Source organism: Pongo abelii, chromosome 8 (assembly GCF_028885655.2).
Source record: "Pongo abelii isolate AG06213 chromosome 8, NHGRI_mPonAbe1-v2.0_pri, whole genome shotgun sequence".
Lineage (NCBI taxonomy): Eukaryota > Metazoa > Chordata > Mammalia > Primates > Hominidae > Pongo > Pongo abelii.
Window position 1 is genome coordinate 1,370,992 of NC_071993.2, and position 16,024 is coordinate 1,387,015.

At 42.8% G+C, this 16,024-nt stretch overlaps 1 protein-coding gene and 1 long non-coding RNA gene across 2 annotated transcripts in view; one reads left to right on the plus strand and one right to left on the minus strand.

The window, feature by feature from the left end:
* ADARB2 (adenosine deaminase RNA specific B2 (inactive)) overlaps positions 1–16,024 on the minus strand; it is a 535,334-nt gene that overhangs the window by 188,910 nt on the left and 330,400 nt on the right. The window lies entirely within an intron of this gene.
* Positions 12,960–14,508, plus strand: LOC129048412 (uncharacterized). Its single transcript, XR_008510749.1, has 3 exons — positions 12,960–13,125; positions 13,865–14,007; positions 14,112–14,508. It is a non-coding gene; the product is annotated as an uncharacterized LOC129048412 (long non-coding RNA).

The window sequence follows — 16,024 nt, forward strand, 5'->3', positions numbered from 1 at the left end:
ATCTGCAACACTGAGGTTCTGAGGTTATTGCCGGTTTTTCATATTATGACAGTTTGGGAGAATTACTACACTGTCAGGGCTGAGGGAAAGAGATACTCACGGGAATAATTTTTAGGTATTTTCAGATTTCCTAATCATCTTGTTTAGAAACAAAATGTCCTGAGTTAATAGTTTACTTATTGTTTCTTGTTAACATCTTGGGGTGAGGATTTTTCTTGAGTATGATTAAAAAAAAAAAAAAGCGATGGCTTATTTTACCTGAAAGGCACATGTGGATATGCCAGCAGTTTTTCATGCAGTATCAGGAATTCATGAGTCCCCTGAATTCATGGCCTTCCCCAGAATGCTTGATATGAATTATCAGACTTTAAGAACATGTGGTTGAAGTATTAGGTGTTAGTGTACTTTGCAAAATCAAAATAACCGCACATACTGAGGATACCTGGTTACTTGGTTATTAGTCACACTGCATAATTACCGGGACACGTCTTAGCTTTCTTGATGTATTTATTCTGTAAAGAATCTGAGACATTGAGAAGTTAGTGGATGTGCCCAGGACTATCTATAAGGTCCTCAGCACATCCCAGGCTTCCAGCCTGCAGCTGCCTTCCTCACTGAGCAAAGGCTACTTAAGGAGATCCTCACCTTCCTGTCTTTTTCTGCCTGAGTAAAGTTTATCCTTGTAGTGGCTGCTGAATTTTCTGGATTTTTCTTCCTTGCCTTGCCTTTGTTAAATTTTATTTAACCTTCTATGTTTCATTTGTCATATCTTTAAGATCAGAATAGCATCTTTGTTTCTTGGGCCACAAAAGGAAGAATAGTGCAATAAATAGTTTTTAATTCAAGTATGAAAAGCATTTAAATTTAGGGTCTGGTTAATATTTCGTAGAAAAATCAGATGGACTCTCCTCTCTGCAGAAGTAATCACATACGATGTATTCATAAACAAGTTACTGGGGTGGCTGAAAGCCCCAGGGATAGACGGTGCAGAGGAACATTCCCTCATCGTGAAGAAGGAGAGCCAGTTCTCTACGCTTCCCGGTCCAAGGACCATGACTCAACACCATTAGCAGAGTGGGGCACAGTGAGTTTTCAGTTCTGTCTTACCAAATTCTTTCTGATCTATTGAAACCAAGAAGGGAAATGGTAAGTGCATTACAGCCTCCTCCAAAGCCAGCCTGGGGAATACAGGAGTGTGTGAAGTGATCTTGAGCCCACATCACAGTCCTAGAAAGGGCAGGAAGGAAGGATTGCTGGCCATGAATGCACAAGCCTCTGGGCAGGTTGAGGGAGTTGCAGTTCACCAGCTGTCTCATTGTAAACAACAGCAAAACTGGACAAAGTCTATGAAACAACCGTTTTCAGAGTTTGGATGCCAGGCAGTGCATGACCATTGTTCCTGAGAAAAGGAAAGCATGTGAGTGCATCCCACAGCTCCACAAGCTTCCCACCTGGAAGCTCTTTTCAGCAGTAGAAAAGTGGACCTGAAGAAGAACACAGCAGCACTGATAAGCTGAGAAGGCAAAAACCAAAGTTTGTGGTGCTGAGACAACTAGAATTTGAGGGCAGAAGGAAGCTGCTTCAGAGATCTGGTGGGGCCACTGCTGGATGTGGTTGAGACTCAGCCCCGCATGAGAAGGAGAGACTCAGATTTCACAGAGAGCAGCAGCTGGGGACCTGCGAGCTAAATGAAAATTCAAATGATGGCACAATGCTGAAAGTCTGGCATTCTGATCAGGTGGAATCATAGATCACTGAAGAGCTAGGATTTAGCTGGGATTGTAAAAAGGTCATGTTTTAGGACTAGGAATACTCTAGTCCTAGATTAAGAACTGCCATGAACATGTGCTAACAAAGACTTAAAACAAGCTTTGAAATGATCTAGTTGATCATTTCAACTAGAAATTGGTCAGTAATAAACTACCCTTGGTCAGTAATAAGCTACCTGCTAGAAGAAACTCCAGGAACACCGTGAAATCCATATTCTGAACAACATGGTATCCACAAAGCCCAGCAAATAATGATATAGTAATAGTAATGACATTGCTAGAAGTGAGAAGCAACAGGAGAATATGACCTATCATCAGAAAAAAATATAGTTGAAGTAAAAAGATCTAATGATGCTGAAATTAGCAGATAAGGACATTAAATAGATGTTAGAAATATTTTTAAGAATTTAAAAATCAAGGGGACATGATAAGTAAGTAGATGGGGAATCTTGGTAAAGAAATGGAAACTATATAAATAAAAAAATTCTCAAGCTCAAAAACATAACATTTGAAATGAAAAAATTTACTGGATGGGTTTCACATTAGATATGTCATTTTGCAAAACATATCAGTAAATTTGAAGGCAGATCAATAGAAATAATCAAAACTAAGCACAGGGAGAAATAGAAAAGGTGAAAAAAGTGACAGACTCAATGATCTGTTGGACAATATAAAGCAGTCTAACTTACGTATAATTGGAATTCAAGAAAAAAATGGAAAAACTGTTAAGGTAGAAAATGTACTTTAAATAATAGTTTAAAAGTTTTCAATTTTTTAAGACACATCAAATCACAGATCCAAATATCTCAATCAAACTTACATAGAATAAATCTGCGGAAGACTGTACCAATCAGCACAGCCAAATTCCTGAAAACAAAAGATAGGGAAAGTATTTTCAAAGTAGCCAGAGAAACAAGACATCTTACATACAGAGCAATTGCAATGAGAATGACAGAATACAAATTTAAATTCTGCTAAAAGACTATTAACTCTTTAAATACAAGATAATGACAGTGTACTGTAATGTTTATTGTATATTTAGAAAATATATAAAAAGAGCAGCACACACCTTGGTATGGGGTAAATATAATTATTCTGTTGTAAGTTCCTTCCTTTGATCATGAGGTAGTTGGCTGTGATAAGTTAAACATGCATGCTTTAATCTCTAGATCAGTCACTAAAAATAATACAAAGAGGTATAGCTAAAAAATCAACAGAAAAGATAAAATAAAATACTAAAAATGATCAGTTTGTTGAAAAAGGCAAAGAAGGAGAAACATAAAAGAAAGAATAAACAGAAAAAAATTAGCAATATGGTACACTTAAATCCAAATATGTCAGTAATTACATTAAATGTAAATAGAGTAAGTACTCCAATTAAAATGCAGAGATATTCAAATTGTATTTAAAAAACAAAACTTATATTTTTGATTGCTACAAAAACCTACTTCAAATATAAAAATGTAGATAGGTTAAAAGTCCAATGATTGAAAAAGATACATCATGTAAATGCTTATTTTAAGAAAGATGGAATGGCTATGTTAACAAGAGACACAGTAGTTTTCAAAATATGAAATATTGCCAGGGATTAAGAAAGACATCATAATGATCAAGTCATCAGGATAATATAATAATTGTTGGTGTTTATGCACTCAACAGAGTTTTAAACAACATGAATAAAAAACTAACAAAATGAAGGAGGGTAGAAACATACATAATGATAGTTTGAGATCTTAACCTTCCTCCCCTAGTTACTGATAGAACAAGTAGTGAGAAAAAGGCTGTATAGAACAAAAAATTAGAAGAATGCTAACAGCTAACTTGACCTAAATTACATTTATAGAACACTGTATAGAGTATTTGCTGAGATGGACTATACACTACAAAATAAAAAAGGTCTCAATAAACTTTATAGGTTTGAAATAATAAAAATGTATTTTCTGGCCACAATATAGTTATGTTAAATATATGTAACAAAAAGATATATGGAAAATCTCTATATACTCAGAAATTAAATATCACGATTTTAAGTGACCCAAGAGTTAAAAGAGAAATCACAGGAAAATTAAAGCCTCTTTATTCTCAGTGATGATGAAAGTATAACATAACACAATTTGTGAAACAGAGTTGAAGCAATGCTGAGAGACACATTTTAGCTCTAAATTTATGCTTATATATGAAAAGAAGAAATGTCCAACATTATCTAAGCTTCCACTGTCAGAAGCTAAAAAGGAAAAAAAAAAGAGAGTAAATCAAACTAAAGTTGTTAGAGGAAGAAAATACTAAAATTAATAGTAGGAGTCAAAATAGGAAGTGGAAAACAATAGGGAAAAAACCCTAATGAAACAAAAAAATTGGCTCTTGGAATAGGTTTGATAAATCTCAAGTTAGATTAATCATGAAAAGGGAAAAAAAACTTCCATGTTTTCTAATTAGAAATAAATAAGAGGATCTTACTACAGTTCCTGCAGTCGTTAAATAAGAATATGGGAATAATGTAAACTATTGTATGCTAGTCAGTGAAAAACATAGTTGCAATGAGAACATTCTTTGAAAGGCACACACTGTCGAAGTTCACTGATGGAGAAGCAGAAAACCAGAAGAGTGCAATATATATTAAGGAAATTTAATTCATAGTAAAAACCACCTCACATGTAAACTAGGCTCAGATAGCTCCCTCTGGTGAACTGCAAGAAATATTTAAAGAAGAAATTTTACCAATTCTGTGCAAAATTTTCTACAAAAATGGAAGCGGGGGGCGACTATCAAAATTATTTGATGATGCCAATGTTAATCTAAAGCCAAAACCAATCAATGGTGTTATAAGAAAAAAACCTATGGACCCATGGTCCTCACGAGCAGATGGGTTTTTAACAAAATATTAGCAAATCAAGTTCATCCCTATATAAAAATGTTAATGTATCATGAACCAGTGTGGTTCATCCCAGAATGCAAGATTGGTTTACAGTTTGAAAATCAATCAATGTAATTCACAACCTTAACATAATAAAGGGGGAAAAATAATAGTATCTTAATAGATGCAGAAAAAACATTTGAAAAAGACAGGCCAAACCTCCACATATTTACAAACTATTGCTAAAATAAGTTAAAGATAAATAAATAAAAAGATACACCATTTTCAAAGAATTCAAGATTCAATATTGTTGTAATATAAATTGTCCCCTAATTTATCTATGGATACAAAAACCCATTCTTCACGAAAATTCTCAATACACAAAGGACTAGAAGAAAATTTCCTCAAATTGATACAGGACATATCCAAAAGTTATAGCTAGTATTATATTTAATGATGAAAGAGTGAATGATTTCCTTGTGGCATTGGGAACAAGGCAGGGATGTCTGCCTTCACCACTTCTATTCAACATTGGACAGAGGTCTTAGTGTGATAAGGCAAGAAAATAAAAGTCACAGAGATTGGAAAGGAAGTAGAACTGACTTTATCCTCATGGCATGATCATATACGTAGAAATTCCTAAGGAAAGATGAAAACAACTACCAGAACTAATAAGTGAATTCAGCAAGGTCACAGGACAGAACTCCAATATACAAAAGTCTACATGCTTCTATGTACCAGTAATGAAAAAGTGGAAAATTAAATTAACAAACAATACTCTTAGGACAAAAAGGTATAAAATACTTAGGTATAATTTGAAGAAAAAAAAAGACATGCCAAACCTCTACACTCACATTTACAAACTATTGCTAAAATAAGTTTAAAAAGACCTAAATAAATAGAAATATATGCCATTTTCACAGAATCTAAGATTCAATATTGTTACAATATCAACTGTTCCCTAATTTATCTATAGATATGATTTGATCCCAATCAGCACCCTTGTTGAAATTGAAGGATAATTTTGAAGTTTATATGGAAATGCAAAAGACCCAGAATAGTCGAAACAATATTGACACTGCAGAACAAATACAATGTAGTAATGGCATAAGGCTAGATAAGTACCAGTGGAACAAAAAGGGAAGTCTAGGAATAGAATCAAGTCTGTATGATCAATTGATTTTCAACAAAGGTACCAAAGCAAGTTGATGAAGAAAGTCTTTTTAATAAATAGTTCTAAGAAACTAGACAACATATTGAAAAAAATGATCCTGAGCCCTACCTCACATCGCATGTGAAAATGATCACAAGATGGATCATAGAACTAAATGAAAAAGCTAAAACTATAAAATTTTTAAGAAGAAAATTGAAGAGATTACTTTCATGATTTTCATGTAGGGAAGGATTTCTTAGCTAGGAGATAGAAAGCACTAACTACAAAAGAAAAAAATGACAAATTAGTTTTCATCAAATTGGAAAAATTTAGCTCATTGAAATACACTGTTGATTAAGCTAAAAGGAATGGATAGATTGGGATGATATATTTACAATCAAGATGACTGTTTTGTATCCAGAATATAAAAACTCTTGCAACTTAATAATAAAGGATAACAAACCTCCACTTAAAAAAGTGGGCAACATACTTGAGCAGAAACTTCACTATGGAAGACACTACAAAGACATACAAATAGCCAATAAGCACCTCCAAAAGACCAGCCTGGGCCACATGGTAAAACCCCGTCTCTACAAAAAATACAAAAATTAGCTGGGTGTGGTGGTGGGTGCCTATAATCCCAGCTACTTGGGAGGCTAAAGGTCAAGAATCACTTGAATCGAGGAGGCAGAGGTTGCAGTGAGCTGAGATCATGCCACTGCACTCCAGCATGGGCGACAGACAGAGTGAGACTCTGACCCAAAAATAAATAAATAAATAAATAAAAAATAATGTCAGTAACCATGTGGAAAATCAGAGCTCATACCTTGGTATAATAACTTCAAGAAACTTTGGAAAATGTCTTGGTTAATAAATACACACCTTTCCTACAAATTACCACCTCCACTTCTAGATATTTAACCAAGATAAATGAAACGTATATGTTCACAAAAAGACTCACATAGGGATATTTATTCAAACTATTCATCACAGCTTAAAACGGGAGATATCCCAAATGCCCATCAAGAGAAGAATGGATACATTAATTGTGGTGCATTTATACAATGAATTACTCTTCAGTAAAACAAAACAAAATGAGTGAAATATTAAAATTTTACATTATGATATAGATGGATTTCAAAAAATTTTACATTATGATATAGATGGATTTCAAAAGCATTATGCTGAGCAAAAACATCTGGGCATAAAAAGGAATATGCAGTGTGGTTCCATTTACATAAAGTTCCAGGAGGCTTTCAGCACTCCGTGGAGAAAGCAGAGCATGAGTGTCTCTGAGGGGTCCTTGTAGATTGTGGGGAAGAGGCGGAAGTGGGCTTCTGCTGGTGAAATGAAAAGATGCTGTATTTAGATGGGGCAGGTGCTACGTGTGTGCATGCATTTGTCATTGGACTGTAACGTGTGCGGTTTGTACATTTTGCCATATGTAAATTATACTTCCATTATTAAAAACAATTAAAAAACAAAAATCATGACTGGACAAGAAAATAAATGATGTAAAGGAAGCCTCAAAGAATTGTTGAATCTATAAAGAAGAAAATTGAGGATGATAGATATTAAATGAAGATCTCTGCTGGGAAAGCATATCTGCTTATGCCTCTACTTATCAGGACTTTGGGTTTCCGTTTTCTTTTTTATTCCCCCTATTTTATAGATGTGAAAGCTCAAATATATTAAAAAGCCTTAGACATTGCAATAAGAAAAATTACAGTCTCAAAGACAAAGTCCTTCGGAGCCAACTTTGGATTTGCAGAGCCTCTGCATCTACGTAAAGCGAAGGGGGAGTAACCAGTGAGGGGCAAACAAGAGCTCCAGAAAGCTGCAAGCTGGGATCAGAAATGTGAGACTCAGGCCTGAAGGAAATAATGTATGCAGTGGTCCATTTCCAAGACAACGTGCCTTAAATCGGCTTAGGTCAGCAAACTACAGAAAAAACAGGATATACTAGGCCCTTGCTTGGATAGCCGACACCTGCTTTTTTGGCCCACCCCCCTGCCACCTTAGTTGCCCTCACCTGAACCAAAGAAGTTTAGTCTAAGATGAAAGTTTACTAGCCTGCGAAATAGCTCGTTTTGTCTGTTCTTTTTAGCCTGCCCAGCTACTTAGGTCACAAGTCAAATACCTGAAGAGCCCCTGAGCTGACTGGGATTGCAATGCGTTGTGGGTTGCAATAAAGTACAGCAAGACAACCCTAAAGAAAACACCTAAAGCCACTGCCCAACAACCAATAGGTGACGTCTGGGAAGACTGTGACCCCATAGTGCTCAGCCTATGAGGGACCGGGGGAGGGACCTGTGCACTAGGGGATAAATTGCTTGTTGAAACTGTGCTGGGTGTGCCTGCCCATCAGACACCTGATCTTGCAAGACCATCATTAAAAGTCTCACTGTCGCTGTTCTCTGGGTCTCTGAGTCCATTCTTTGGGTTTGGACGAGTGAGTTTGTTTCTCACAGGCCCAACCACACATGCCTTGGTGGTCTCTGAGGCCTCAGTTTACCCACGATGATTTGAGGGACTGTGAAAAGATCCATGTTTTTGGAGTCCTCTTTGTGGATTGAAACCCTGTTTCATTTACAAACAGTTTATCAAGCAATTTTTAGCAAGTATGATGAAAACTTAAAAACATCTTTTGGTGCATGATGATATGTCAGTTATCTGGAAGCTCATTCATGTGAAATAACATATTGGCTGGAAGTTTCAATAAAAATGATAATAAAATAACTGCCACGATGTCTAAGAATTGGATTTTTTTTTTTTTGAGACACAGTCTCACTCTGTCACCCAGGCTGGAGTGCAGTGGTGTGATCTCGGTTCACTGCAGCCTCAACCTCCTGGGCTCAAGCGATCCTCCCACCCCAGCCTCCTGAATAGCTGGTGCCCACCACCATGCCTGGTTAATTTTTATATTTTTTGTAGAGACGGGGTTTTGGCATGTTGCCCAGGCTGGTCTCAAACTCCTGAGCTCAAGCAATCTGCCTGCCTCACCCTCCCAAAGTGCTGGGATTACAGGTGTGAGCCACCGTGCCTGGCCAGAATTTGATCTAATACTCTGCCTCCTAAAAAGCACTAAATATTTCATAGGATAGGCTATTAAAAATACATAAATCGAGCACTTTGAGTCTGTCCTTATTTCAAAAATTGAAAGTGAGGTTTGCAGTTCTGCCTTTCCCTTTTGTGGACCACGTCCATTCCACATCTCGCAAAGCTCTGCACTCCTGAATAGTTATATAACTGGGATGGGGGCTGACAGTTGGAGTCCACAGAACTCTCTTGGTGCCCTCAGGCTACAATACTTCAGCCTCTGTTACAAGTTTCCTTCTCATGTTTTCCTTTTGCCAAAACACGCTCTGACAGATGGCCTCCCTCAGGCTTGACCCACTTTCTCCATAGCTGTATATTCGAACAGAATACAGGTATGTTTTCAAATGGATGCACTTCTATCTAAACACAAAAGCAAATCAGTGTGGACAGGTGGGATGCCCTGAGAAGTAAGGGGATGATTAACCTCCACGCAGGCAGGAGGAAAGAGTAACATTGCGGACGAAAGGCAAGGAGTTCGTCTCACAGGTTTTCAGAAACATGGGCTTTAAAACGCCATCTCCAAGCTCCCGTCCTGTGAACAACACAGGAAGCTCAGGCAACTTTTAAAGAGATTCTGGGTCTGCACTGCGTTTTGTAAAACACAAGAAGGTTTGATTCTTTTGGTGAATCTCTTCTGGCAATTTCAGAGACGGACATGATTCATGGGTTTGGTCCTGAAAGCGTCCAGTTAAAATGGAGGTGGCATGCCGTGTGAGCCACACGTTCATTGTCATGGGCTGAACGATGTCCTCCAAGAATTCATGCTGAAGTCTAACCCCCCAGTCCCTCAGAATATGACCGTATTTGGAGAGAGTTTCTTTAAAGAGGTAATTGTGTTAAAAGAAAACATACAACTCCTAATTTCCTTCTCAAAGTCCCCAAATTTGTAGGAAGTAATCTCTCTGTGAAAGTGGCAGTGAGCCTCTGGCAGTGACAGGAGCTCCTAGTAGCTGTGCATGTAAAAACATCACTTCCAACACATAGGGCTCAAAGCAGTGCTATCAACTAGTCACATAGCCAAATTTGAGCTATTGGTGGAATGTGTCCTTTTTTTCATGGTTTAATTTCTTTTTCTCTTTGTTGGTTAAAATCTTTCTAGTATTTTTTAATTTTAATTTTTGTGGGTACATAGTAGGTGTATCTATTTATGGGACACGAGATGTTTTGATACAGGCGTGCAATGCGTAACAATCACATCATGGAAAATGTGGTATCCATCCCCTCAAGATTTATCCTTTGTGTTACAAATAATCCAATTATACTCAGTTATTTTAAAATGTACAATTACATTATTATTGGCTCTATTCATCCTGTGGTGTTATCAAAAACTAGGTCTTCTTCATTCTTCCCAGTTTTTTTTTTTTTTTTGGTACGCATTAGCCATCACCACCTTCCCCATCTCATGGTTTAATTTCTAAGGCATTTTGTTCTCTTCCCAGGTAGCTTTCCTCAAAGCCAGGGCACTGGGACATTCCTGTGTCAACACTGGGACCCATGACAGGGCAGGGTTTTGACAGCGACTGTGGTGCTGTGCACAGTCTCAAAGACCACCCAGGTCACGCTTTATGCACCACACTCCAGCTAACCTTGGAAAAAGCTGAAACGCCAACATGGACACACACCAGATTGTTCTGTGTGCCCTTCCAGATGTGAGCGGTGGGCACAGATACAGATGGTCCCTCAAATGATTGATGGGAAAAGGTGACTCCTTGCAAGAAAGTATATTTAAATTAGGAAAATAGTCTAAAGCTGTGTGTTCACACTTCACAAGGAGAAACTCACAGCTTTCCAAAGGATTAGCCAAGGCTCAGCCAGATTTGCAAAGTTCTAGACACGAGTGCTCCTCCTGGGAGTGGAGTCTCCAGAAGTTGCCTGACATCATCCTCATCCTTTCAGGGTGGTGTCCTCCGTGAACTCTGCCTTAGAGTGCAATAATTAATAGCACTTGCTCCCACTCACTCATCCCAGGTTTAGAAGAGAAAGTGCAGAGCCATCCCACGTGCGAAAGAAGCTCCTTTGGGAGGCGGGTGGCCTGAAGGCAACCATACTCTAATCCCCAATCAGCTTCTGATTCCAAGGCCAAATTCCTCACCTCCTACTGGAAGCTTATCTGATTGTTCTGTAGGATTTCCGAATCCATCTACTCAAAACTGGACAAGCATGTCCTGTGAAGATGCAGTGTGTCCTCGTTCCTCTGACCCATTTAACGCCATCCGCCCGGGGCCCAGCCTCAAGGCCCGCGGGTCACCTCTGCCTGCCTGTTGTCCTCACTGCACCTGTTAAATGCCTCAGCTTCTCTAGAGGGTCCCTCCTGCTGTTTCTCTGCTCCACAGCCTGTTCCTGCCGCTTTGGTTCTCATCTGGGCTTTGCAATAATCTCCTATTTATCATGTTCACCGATCTATTTGTTAACTGGTTGCCAAAGTCACTTTTCTTGAGTGGATGTTGTGCAAAGGCCCAGGAGGGGAGAGGCAGGGACCTCGTAGAATTTCATGGAGGCTCGTGTGGCCAGTGCTGGGGGGTCAAAGGTGGGTCACGAGCCAGGGAGGAGAGAGTCAGGCCCACTGGGCTCCCTGCACTGCATGAAATCACTGACAACCTGCCTGGGGCCTCAGGAACGTCAAAGGGTCTGAAGCCAGGGCCTGAGATGAGACTTGCATTCTGCAAAGACCTCATAGGAGTGTCTAAGGGGAGGAGTTGCTTCCTCTCCCTGCTAAGGAAGAGGGGCACCCCAGACACCAGGACTCACTGTGCACAGGTCATTTTTTCTTTTCTTCCTTCTTCCTCCCTCCTCCTCCTTCTTCTTCTTCCTCTCTCTCTCTCTTTCTTTCTTTCGACAAGGTCTTGCTCTGTCCCCAGGCTGGAGTGTAGTGCCACAATCACAGCTCCCTGCAGCCTTGAACTCCTGGGCTCAATTGATCCTTCCTCGGCCTCCCAAATAGCTGGGACTACAGATGTGTGCCACCACAACTGGCTATTGTTTTATATTCACTAGAGATGAGGGCTTGCTATATTGCCTGGGACGTCAGCCTCCCAAAGTGTTGGGATTACAGATGTAAGCCACCGTGGCTGGCCAAGATCTTTTATTCTCCAAGCCTAATCTGTTCTTTCTGAATTCACTGCTCAGAGCTGCAGCCCGACGGCTGATGACACCGTCTTGAATTGAAGCCTAATGCAGAAGTCAGACTTTAAGCCCCATGGTGAGTGGGTGAGCCAGGGACCTTGGCTACCTCCCTCCTGTCTCCAACCCAGGACTCTCCGACGGTCCTGGGAGGAGCTCGATGAAGGCCTCAGCTTCCCAGAGGTCCTGGCAGTTCCTTGATAAAAGAATGGCAAGGTCCTTCCTGCCCTCCTCTAACTCCTCCAGCCCTGACGACCCCAGCCTTACACTTGCTGTTACTGGGAGCCCAGGGGGCGGTGATGGGCCACCAGGCACTTCTCCCCAGCGGGGCGTCTGCTCCCTGAGGGCCCAGGCTGCCTCCTTCGGTGGCTCCAGGTTCCAGTGCAGGGGCTGTGAGATTCTTCCGAGTGCTGGACCTCCCTACAGCTGTTGTCCTCATCCCTGCGACGCAGACCATCCCCATCTGTGTCCTGGGGAGCTGCGGGAATCAATGAGACAAGGATAGGGAGTGCAGCATGGTGGGGGGCTGCCCTCCTGTGATGGCCAGGCCCGGCTCACTGCGTCTCATAGTGGCTGCCTTCAGCAACCCCAGCTTTCCCAGGCCTTGCTGACGCTTGCCTTTCTGAAGCTAGTCATGACCAGCACTTTGCTTTATTTTCTACCGAGCTTATTTGGAATGGGAAGTGCAGCGTTGTGAACCCTCCTAGCAGGGTGCCCTGTCCTCCGCTGACCGGACTGAGCCACATTGTCTGCTCCGAGTCCACGTTTCTTCAGCACTGGTCCAAATGTGGGCCATTTCTCACCTTTTCTACGAATTAGACATTCTAGTTAACTGGAAAGCGAGCAATGATCGCGTAAGTAATTTGTTTAGAGAGCAGGTCAAAGAGTTAATAGCTGAGCTTGCAAGTCTAAATCTAATTATTTCCTCAGCACTGAGCTCCTGGCTGGTACATGGGATGGGTTTTATTATTTTGAGCCTCCTCTCTCCTCTCCTTGTGCGACTCTCTCCAGCCCTGAGAGCGCTGCTGGACTGAACTTCCCATCCCTGTCCCCACGCCCTCAGTGACCCATCGCAGCTGCACGGGTGGGCGCCCACACCTCGGCCAACACGTCCTTCACGCCCGTCTCTGGTGAGTTTGGGCTATTTGAACAAAGGCTGGAAAAGCCTGTCATTCATTCCTTCCATCATTCATTTGTTCAACAAAAACTTGCTAGGCACGTGCTGTGTCCCAGGATCTAAGATTCCAGCCCTGAGCTCCTGTCCTGCTCCATTTCCTCCCTGCCATCCCCGCCTCCAGTGTCCCTGTGATGCCTGCTAACCTCTCGCCTCTCCCCTCCTGAGTGCAGGCTTCCTGGGTCACCGTCCGCCTCTCCCCTCCTGAGTGCAGGCTTCCTGGGTCACCGTCTGCCTCTCCCCTCCTGAGTGCAGGCTTCCTGGGTCACCGTTCTCCTCTCCTCCCCTGAGTGCAGGCTTCTTGGGTCACCGTCCGCCTCTCCTCCCCTGAGTGCAGGCTTCCTGGGTCACCGTTCTCCTCTCCTCCCCTGAGTGCCGGCTTCCTGGGTCACTGTCCGCCTCTCCCCTCCTGAGTGCAGGCTTCCTGGGTCACCGTCTGCCTCTCCTCCCCTGAGTGCAGGCTTCCTGGGTCACCGTCTGTCTCTCCCCTCCCGAGTGCAGGCTTCCTGGGGCAGGGCTTTGCCTGCTTCCTGCAATTGTGTCCAGGGTGCGGGAAGCTGCCCAGCACAGGCAGGGGCTCTGACATGGGGTGAAAGACCATGAGTGCTGCTCGGGACATCTGGCCTTTCGCGTGTACATGGTTGGGAGGGAGACAGGTTTCTTCCTTGGTCCTCCCATTTGCTCCTGTTTTTCAGGGCCCCTCCTCTCCGACACTAAGCCCTCCCCACCCTCTCCCTGTGAGCTCCAGTGAAGACCCCTCTCTAGGAGCCCCTAACGCCAGTTCCAGATAAACCTTCTGTTTTTCCTAAAACTGTCAGAACCCAGTTCTAGTGCAGAGGTAAGACAACCGAAAAACGTGAATTTGCCATTTCTTTGAGAAATCTGTAATAGGCTAAGGAACAATTGATCAATATAAATAAAGTTTTAACGGTGGAATTTCAGGTATTGGCATAGACGGAGAAGAGACTTCCGTGCCTCTGACCCTCAAATTACCCAGCTCTCGGCTCTGTGTGGGTTGGCGTGCCCGTTTACGTGAGAAGCCAGGTTCACATTTGGGAAGAAGAGATTTTCTCCCTCTGCAGCAGCAGCGCAGGCTGCACGAGGTCGCTGGGGAAAACAGACCGCTCTGTCTTTGGGGTCTTGACAGGTAGTGTGGTTTGCCAGAGAACCACCAAAGAGCCTTCCAGCAACTTCCAAGAGTGGCAGTTACTTCAGCCCTGGGAAGTCTCTCCTCAGAGCCTGGCACAGGTTTTGGTATCAGCGGGGCCACGACAAGTGTTCACTGAATGAATAAATGAACGACATGGGATGTAGGAAACATGAAATAAAATGAACTGAGAAGATTTGCAGGGACTGGTTATTTCGTCCATCTCCAAACACAGAGGAAACACCCTGACTGCCCCTGGCCGCCTGCAGGGGCCAACGGCAATCAGGCCCCTGTGCTGAAGTGTGGGCTGTTTTCTAAGAGGCTGAAGGAGGGTATTTATAGTTCATGGGTAGCAAGAAGAAACCACCTCTGGAGATCTCGTCCTCTCTCAGAAATCTTTGCGATGATATGAAGAGGGATGGTGTTTTGGGCCCGTGATAGGCGACGCCACCCCAGATTTGCAGATGAGACCCTTTTATGGGAGAGGTAGGCACTGGTCAAATGGCATTTATAAAGAATCTGGCCAATAATATCTTTTTTTTTTTTTTTTGGCTCCTGGTTTTCATTACCACTCAGCATTTCCCACCTTTCCGACTGAAGTTCAGTCAATTACCAGGGTCTAGCAGGGTCCCCGGCCCGATGCCTGGGTCCCGCTGCCTCTCAGCTTCCCGGGAAGTGGCTAATGAGTGCTGAGATACAATAGGGGGAGTGTGACAGATGCTCTGTGGGGGTCGTCCTGCTATGTGATGATCACGCCCTGAGATGGATTCGTAAATGTGGTCTTTCCTACGTTCAGGGTTTTTGTAATATTATTTGAAGGATGCACCAGCTTGTCATTGAGTGTGCCAGGGAACCACTGACCAGAGAAGTTTATTTGCACTGTGTCATTAGGACTATAAGTAATAATAACAACAATAATAATGAAACAAAGGGAAGAAAACCCGGCAGGGGGCTGCCCTTGAGAGTGCCCTGAGGGACACACAGGAGGCCCTGGTGGGAGGCTGCCCCAAGGAAGCCGTGCATTCTAGGATGTCACAGCCTGCATCCGGGCCTGTGCTTGGGAGGTGCCAGTGCAGTCGCACTTTCCATTTCTGTCTCTTATTTTGGAGGTTGGCTTTGAGGGATGAGGACAAACATGAGGAGCGAGAATTAGCAGGTTCAGATCAGAGGAAAGCATGAACTGCAGGTGGAATGGGGTGTGTGGTGGGCAGGGTTGGAGGCACCGCTGTGGGGGATAAGGGAGTGTAGGCAGGGAGGGGACAGGCTCCAGGGCTCTGCCTGCCACAGGGAGCCAGCACCTGCAGCTGTCCTGCTTCTGTCTCTCCTGCGTGGGCCGGCAGAGCAGCGTGGGCTCCCCCAGGCCACTTCCACCACAGGGCTGAGCCCTGGGCCTCCCCAAGTCCGAGTCTGGGCAGCAGTTTTACCATAAAAGGCACATTTAGCAAACACACCTCAGGGCCTGGACTCCGTGTCACAAATGCCTGGAGTGCACAGAGCGAGACACATCGCGGTGAATCGCTGGCCTCTCACTGCTCCCAGCGACCAGCAAAGCAAGTCACGGCAGCACATGGAGACAGATTTTCTGGGAGAAAGGCAGCCACAGTGCTCTCTATTAGATGCCCTGAAAATCAATCCGCAGCCCACTCCAGCCTGGTAAAATTAGATCTAAAACTGGTTAATTTAGTTTCAGGAGTGTTTTCCCACCCGA